This window comes from Mauremys mutica, chromosome 7 (genome assembly GCF_020497125.1).
Source record: "Mauremys mutica isolate MM-2020 ecotype Southern chromosome 7, ASM2049712v1, whole genome shotgun sequence".
Classification (NCBI taxonomy): domain Eukaryota; kingdom Metazoa; phylum Chordata; order Testudines; family Geoemydidae; genus Mauremys; species Mauremys mutica.
Window position 1 is genome coordinate 60,494,253 of NC_059078.1, and position 6,896 is coordinate 60,501,148.

The window sequence follows — 6,896 nt, forward strand, 5'->3', positions numbered from 1 at the left end:
TCACTGTTATCAAATAGACACAGGCCCAAATTTTGCCATCTGTTATACCCATGAAATCTCAATAACGTCACTGGTTTTGTACAGATACAGTGAAGGCAGAATTTGGTTCATTGTTCACTACTGGCCATGTTAATGCCCTGGCCAGGGTGAATGTGTCATCGATGCCCACTGCTAGATGGAATCAGAACTGCTCAGTTCTGAGTTACGGGCCCTCTACTGCTAGCATTTCTTTTGCAAAGTAATAAGGAAATACAGCAATTGTTGTAGTGGATCAGAGTATCTTGTCCAATAGCCCATTTCCGACATGGGACAGCTGTTTATTAAGAAGGTGTTAAACTCCCAGTAATGGACAGTTATGGAAAAACCTGCTGCTGGGGAAATTGATTCCAGCCCCCATCAGTTAGTGCTCAGTTCATTCCCTGAAACATGAGGTCCCTTATGAAAAGAAATGCTATCTCGAGGTACTGTGGCTAGTCTTACTATAGGCTGTCAATGTTTAGTTCTGCTCAGCTCTTGACCTTTATCTTGTGGCAATGAGTTCCATGGGCCAATGGTATGTTTGTTTTAAAAATAAGCGTTTTCTTTGATCAGTTTTTACATTTGTCATCTTTTAGCTTCACTGAGTGGTCCCTTGCCCTTGTATTATGCCAAAGGTAAAAATAGATACTCGATCCATGATGTTGACTCCCTTTATCGCATCCCCTCTTACTCATCTCCTGTCTACGACAAACAGTTTCAGCTTATTCAGTGTCTCTTCAGATGGTGACTTTTCCAGGCCACTAATTCTGGCTGCCTGTCTCTGAACCCTTTCTGTTTGTACTGTAGCCTGCAGGAGCCAGGGGACCAGCACTGCACTCGGTGTCTTAACTAAAGGAATCCCACTGAAGTATATAGGGCAAATGGCTCAGCAGTCGATTTCCCCTGTTGTCACTGGGAAATTCGGAATGGTCAGGAGCACACCCATGAAGGCCCAGGTGGTTGGCAGTTGGATCCAATGCGCTATTACACTCCCTGTCAGCTCTTGAGAGAGTTCCATGAATCGGGTTGTCTTTTTCCCAGCGTTCATGGGTGGAAGTTTCCCATCCGTATAAATGCAGGCCAAAAACCAAGCTAGACAGTCCCAGGCTTTACCCAAGATAAGGCAAGGGAATGATTACATATGACAGCTTGCGGCTTATTCTCTAGAACCGAGAGGAAGCAAATTGAGGCTGGGAGGTCTGTTGGACTGTAGAGCCGTCTTCCAAGGGATGTGGTGGAAGCTCTGTTCCTGGAGTTATTTAAAACTGAACGTTCAGTGCAAGAAATAATCCTGCATCAGGCAGGGCGAGATATGATCTCCCCCCCCTCATCTTTCCACCTCTAACGTCTGTGTCCAATGAAATTTATCACATAAGGAATTTATTCATGTCCAAGTTTTCTGGGCCAAACTTAGCTCTGCCTAGTTTTAGCTGGGAGCTGGCCTGTTAAGGAGAAGTCGAAATCCATAAAGCGCAATGAAGAACTCAGTAGTGTAGGAGCACTCATATATGATGAGGATTGTGGCTTCTGGGGGTCAGATTCTGATCTCATTTACTCCAGTGCAAATCCAGGAGTAACTCCTCTGAAATCCAGGGTGCTAGTCCTGATTGACATCTGTGTCTTTGAGATCAGAGTCAGCCTAGGATAAGTAAGACAAAGGCCGTTTGGTGCTGTTGTGGCATAACATTTTCTCATGCTCTTGTAAAAAAATATCCTGGATCTTCAATGACCATGAGGTTAGGGCCCTGGTCTTGCATGTCACATGGAAGTCAGCACCTCCAGCTGCACGCTGCTCTCTACCCCTGTGTTGGGGAATTGCTTCAATACCAGTTCAAAGGGCCAGATTCTGTAAGGCCCTGCATCTTGGGTGCCCGGCAGACTTTTCTTCATAGGTTATGCAATGCCGTTGTTTTCTTCAAGGAGAAAAGTCATATTTTAGCTAACCTGTTTGTGGAATCCCTTGCCCATAGTAACTCAGCCATTAGCACTGTGTAAATACCTTAGGTATTCGGGGGGCAGAAGTTCCACTTTATGAAGGATTTTGAAGTTTTGCAATTGGCTTTGTTCCAAATCAGAACAAAAACCAGCAATTTCAAAATTTCAGGAAAAAAATCATTTGGAGTCATTCAAATATTTAATGGCCATGTTAACTTAAAATGTTGCATATTGCAGTACAATATGCAATATGATCCAACAGAAAAACAACTGAAGTGACAAGTCATTTCTAAATAAAAACCTGAAACGGTTCATTTAGAAGATGTTTAACCAGGATGTTGGAAATTTTTCCCCCTTCAATGAAATTCCAGTGAAATTGACCTAATTTCACAAAACTGTTAGATTAAAACAGAACTGCCCAGTCTGGTGGAATATGGCTCCATTGAAGTTCCTTCTATTAGACACACTGGTAGAAAATAGAACCAGATCTTAATAGTGGCAGAAGCAGCTTGCAATCCAGAATTTAAAACCAACCAGTGCCAGGGTGATTTTGGTCAGTGTTTACTCCTCTTGTCCCTCCACCCCTGTGAAAGGGTGAGTGAAAGCAGCCCCCTGGCATGTGAGGATTGCGAATTTTCCTCTTGCACATAGGAAGGACCCAGACTGCAGATCTCAGCTCTGTTGCCCTTGTTTATTGGCAGCTAGAGCAAATAGTGATCAATATCTCAGACACCGAGTCAACCAAAGCACATGTTTATTTTCAAGCACAAGCAGCAGTGCTCTCTTGAGCAGGGCTGGCGCACACACAAACCGTTGACCGATGGGACACTTTGTGGTCCCGGCTCAATTGTCAGTCACACCTGTGCTGATATCAGCGTAAGAGAGAGCACTGGTGAAGCACCAGTATGCACAATGAGCTTACACGTAAAGCTCCCAGTGCAAGGAGGGATCACGTCTTTCCTCATGCCTCCATGCTTAAAGAGCCGCTGATCTCAGCCTGGTTACATAATCCAGTGTGTCTGCCCAAGAATGGAGGGATTTGATTTCTTGCAGAACCAGCTGTTGCTGGGGAAGGAGAAAGCCAAACGGGACAAAGAAAAACAAACTTCCTACAACTGCATCACCCGGGAAGTGTTTTCAGTCCATGTCTAGGAGTCCAAATGTTTAACTTGGTGCAGATGAAAGGAAATCCAGCTGGCACTCCGGGAAGCAGAGAGGGGGCTGGGGAGGTGGAGGGATTTAACACAGGGGTTAAGGAAGGACTAATTCCAATGCAGCTCTGTGCATCCCCCTCAGGCCTGAGTGAAGGAAGAAAGGAGTGGGATTTTTAAGCTGTGACTGAAGGTCCCGCAGATCTGCATTCTGCCCCAGCTCTGCTGCTAACTCCCTGGGTGACTTTGGGCTGGTCTGCCTCAGCGTCTCAATCAGTCAATTGGGAGATGCGAGTAGCAGGGGAGTTGGGAGGCTGAGTGAATTAGCTGGTGTTTGGCTGGGAGGTGCGGTCCCAGGGCTGTTGTGCTGTGGTCAGGAACCGATGCACCAGTGTCACTATCCAGGGAATGAGACTGTCTCTGCCCATAGTAGAAAAGAGCTAATAAATCAAGCAGTGGCCATTCCTTGGTGGAAATTTGTGGTCCCCAGAAGGGGGCAGGGAGACTAGTCCCTGTGATCTGAGCTTCTGACACCAGCAACATGCCGGGGCTCCTAGCTTCTTTGGCAGTGGGTGGCACTAGGGGAGCCCAAAGATGGAGGTCAGTAGACTCAGGCAGAGCTCTCTAAACAAGTGCTGGTGGTTGGGGTTGCGGAAAGGTAATGTGAGATCTCTGTTGTCCGTATTGGCCCGGGGCGGAGAGGGGAGCTCCTCGGGCCTGAGGGGTCCCCACTGTCAGCTCACAGCTCCATTTCAGAGCTGTCAAATGACTGCGGTGTGGGTAACTGAGGCACCCCAAATTGGAGGCCGCTCAGGCAAATGTGTCCACAAGTGTCTTGCTCAGGATTCTCCAGCCAGTTGATGGCAGAGCTGGGGATGGAGCCTGCGTCTTCTGCCTCCACCCCAGTGTCCTGTCCACTGCTCCAGGCTGTCCATCCATACACAGTCCCTTTTCCTGTCCGGGCCCACGGAACACAGCTCCTGTCGCCTGCCCTTTGTGCTCGGGCCAGGGAACCCGGGGCCAGCATCCCCGAGCAGCGAAAGTTAGATGCACCCGAGAAAAGGGAAACCAACAGGCCAGGAATTTGAAGGATGGGTGAGAGGGGACCCATTCCCCGCTGGGACCAGTGACACAGTGATTTCTGCCAGAGCTGCAGGATGCCCCCACCCCGAGCTGCAGGGACTGCAGCATGCGTCCTGTCCTGAGCCCCGGCAGCTGTCGGCGCTGAATGCGGCCACCCTGGCTCACGTGCTTTGCCAGCTGTAATCCTTGGCTGAGCTGCATGGGCTTCACGGGAGCAATGCTGATTTACACCAGCTGGGGATCTGGCCCATGACCTTCAGAGTGCAGGAGGAGAGGAACTTGCAGTGCCCAAGTGAGACAGTGATAGCTGCCCCCATCCTGATCCATCTCCTCTCCTCCCCTCTCCTCCCTTTCCCTTCCCACTGTGTGGCCCCTTTCGTTCCCCTTCCTGCTCCCATTCCCTCCCTTCCCCTCAGCCTCTCTCTCCTGCCCTTTGCTCCCCTCACCCTGTCCCCTCCACCTATTCTGCCTCTGGTTTGCCTTTTCCTTTCCTCTGAGCCCATCTCCTCAGTGTGTTCACTGCCTCACTTGCTTGATCCCTTCCCTCTTTGTCTCTCTCCACCTTTATTTGCCCCTTAGAATCATAGAAGATTAGGGTTGGACGAGACCTCAGGAGGTCATCTAGTCCAGCCCTCTGCTCAAAGCAGGACCAACCCCAACTAAATCATCCCAGCCAGGGCTTTGTCAAGCTGGGCCTTAAAAACCTCTAAGGATGGAGATTCCACCACCTCCCTAGGTAACCCATTCCAGTGCTTCACCACCCTCCTAGTGAAATAGTGTTTCCTAATATCCAACCTAGACCTCCCCCACTGCAACTTCAGACCATTGTTCCTTGTTCCCTCATCTGCCACCACTAAGAACAGCTGAGCTCCATCCTCTTTGGAACCCCACTTCAGATAGTTGAAGGCTGCTATCAAATCCCCCCTCACTTTTCTCTTCTGCAGACTAAATAACCCCAGTTCCCTCAGCCTCTCCTCATCAGTCATGTGCCCCAGCCCCTGATCTTTTCTGTTGCCCTCCACTGGACTCTCTCCAATTTGTCCACATCCCTTCTGTAGTGGGGGGCCCAAAACTGGATGCAATACTCCAGGTATGGCCTCACCAGTGCCGAATAGAGGGGAATAATCACTTCCCTCGATCTGCTGGCAATGCTCCTACTAATGCAGTCCAATATGCCGTTAGCCTTCTTGGCAACAAGGGCACACTGCCGACTCATATCCAGCTTCTCATCCACTGTAACTCCTAGGTCCTTTTCTGCAGAACTGCTGTTTAGCCATTCAGTCCCTAATCTGTTGCAGTGCATGGGATTCTTCCTTCCTAAGTGCAGGACTCTGCACTTGTCTTTGTTGAACCTCATCAGATTTCTTTTGGCCCAATCCTCCAATTTGTCTAGGTCACTCTGGACCCTATCCGTACCTTCCAGCATATCTACCACTCCCCCCCAGCTTAGTGTCATCTGCAAAATTGCTGATGGTGCAATCCATCCCATCATCCAGATCATTAAGGAAAATGTTGAACAAAACCATCCCCAAGACCGCTTTCCCATCTCTCCCTCCCACCTCCCGCAGAGTACAAACCCCACCTCGGGCATGCACTGCTCAAGATGGGGTCATGTGCTCTTGGATACCCAATCCCTGTCTGGGAGACAATCCTGCGCTGTGCCTTTGCACCCAGAGCTCCTCTCTATGAGGAACAGGGCACTTCCCAGACTACCCCAATATCCTGTCTCCAGTACCAGATGCTTCAGAGGAAGGTGCAAGGTCCCCGCAGCAGCCAGTTGTGGGACACCTGCCCCAGGACAAATTTCTTTCTGACTTCCAGATGTTGGAAATTGGATGGGATCTAAACCCTCTGTCTTTAGAGTTTACGTCAAAGTTTTTTTAGTATTTACCATTATAATGCCTGTTGTTATAATTGTTTATAGAAATGTTCAGTCCCTTTCTGAATACTGCTAAGGTCTTGGCCTCAATGGCATCTTGTGGCAATGAGTTCCACAGGCTTCCCTTTCCAAGTATTGCCTTTTTCTCTGTTTTGAATTTTCCTCCTTTCAGTTTCATCGTTTGTGGGTTATGAGATGGGAAACAGGAACTCCCCATGCATTATCTAGAGTATTTTTATCATATCCCCTTTTATTCATCTCCTCTCTCTGATTAATAGCCCCAGCCTTTTCAATCTCTCTTCAGACAAATGGTTTTCAATGGCCCTCGTCTTTCTTGTTGAGAAATTAGGTCATGTTAGAACACGACCTTGGGGCATTGTGTTAACTAAGATGATGATAATCATGACTTAGCAGTCAGTGTAGACAGGGAAAAGCCATGTTTAATACCCCATCAGCTGGTCCATTTTAAGCCCTGTACAGTTTAACCATGACTAGCTGACGTGGTGTTAAACAATTATACTTGTGTCCATTGAGTTTTAAATCATCTTTAACATTGTGTAAGTTAACACAACTCTTCAAGGTCATGTTCTAACATGACCTAACTTTCTAGTGAAGACAAATCCAGTGGGATTCAGCCGAGCTGGCTGAGTTATCCATTGCAAATAGCTTAGCTTACAAAATGTAGCTTTTTTGTTTCTTTTCCCAGACTGATGACATTTTCTGTAATGTGTCTGTCATTCATAAATCATCACCATGTAGTTCATGGGAACAAATTTTGGTCAACGGGTGTGTTTTGAAGTATTAACTCTGTTTGCTATTAGTGCTGTCAC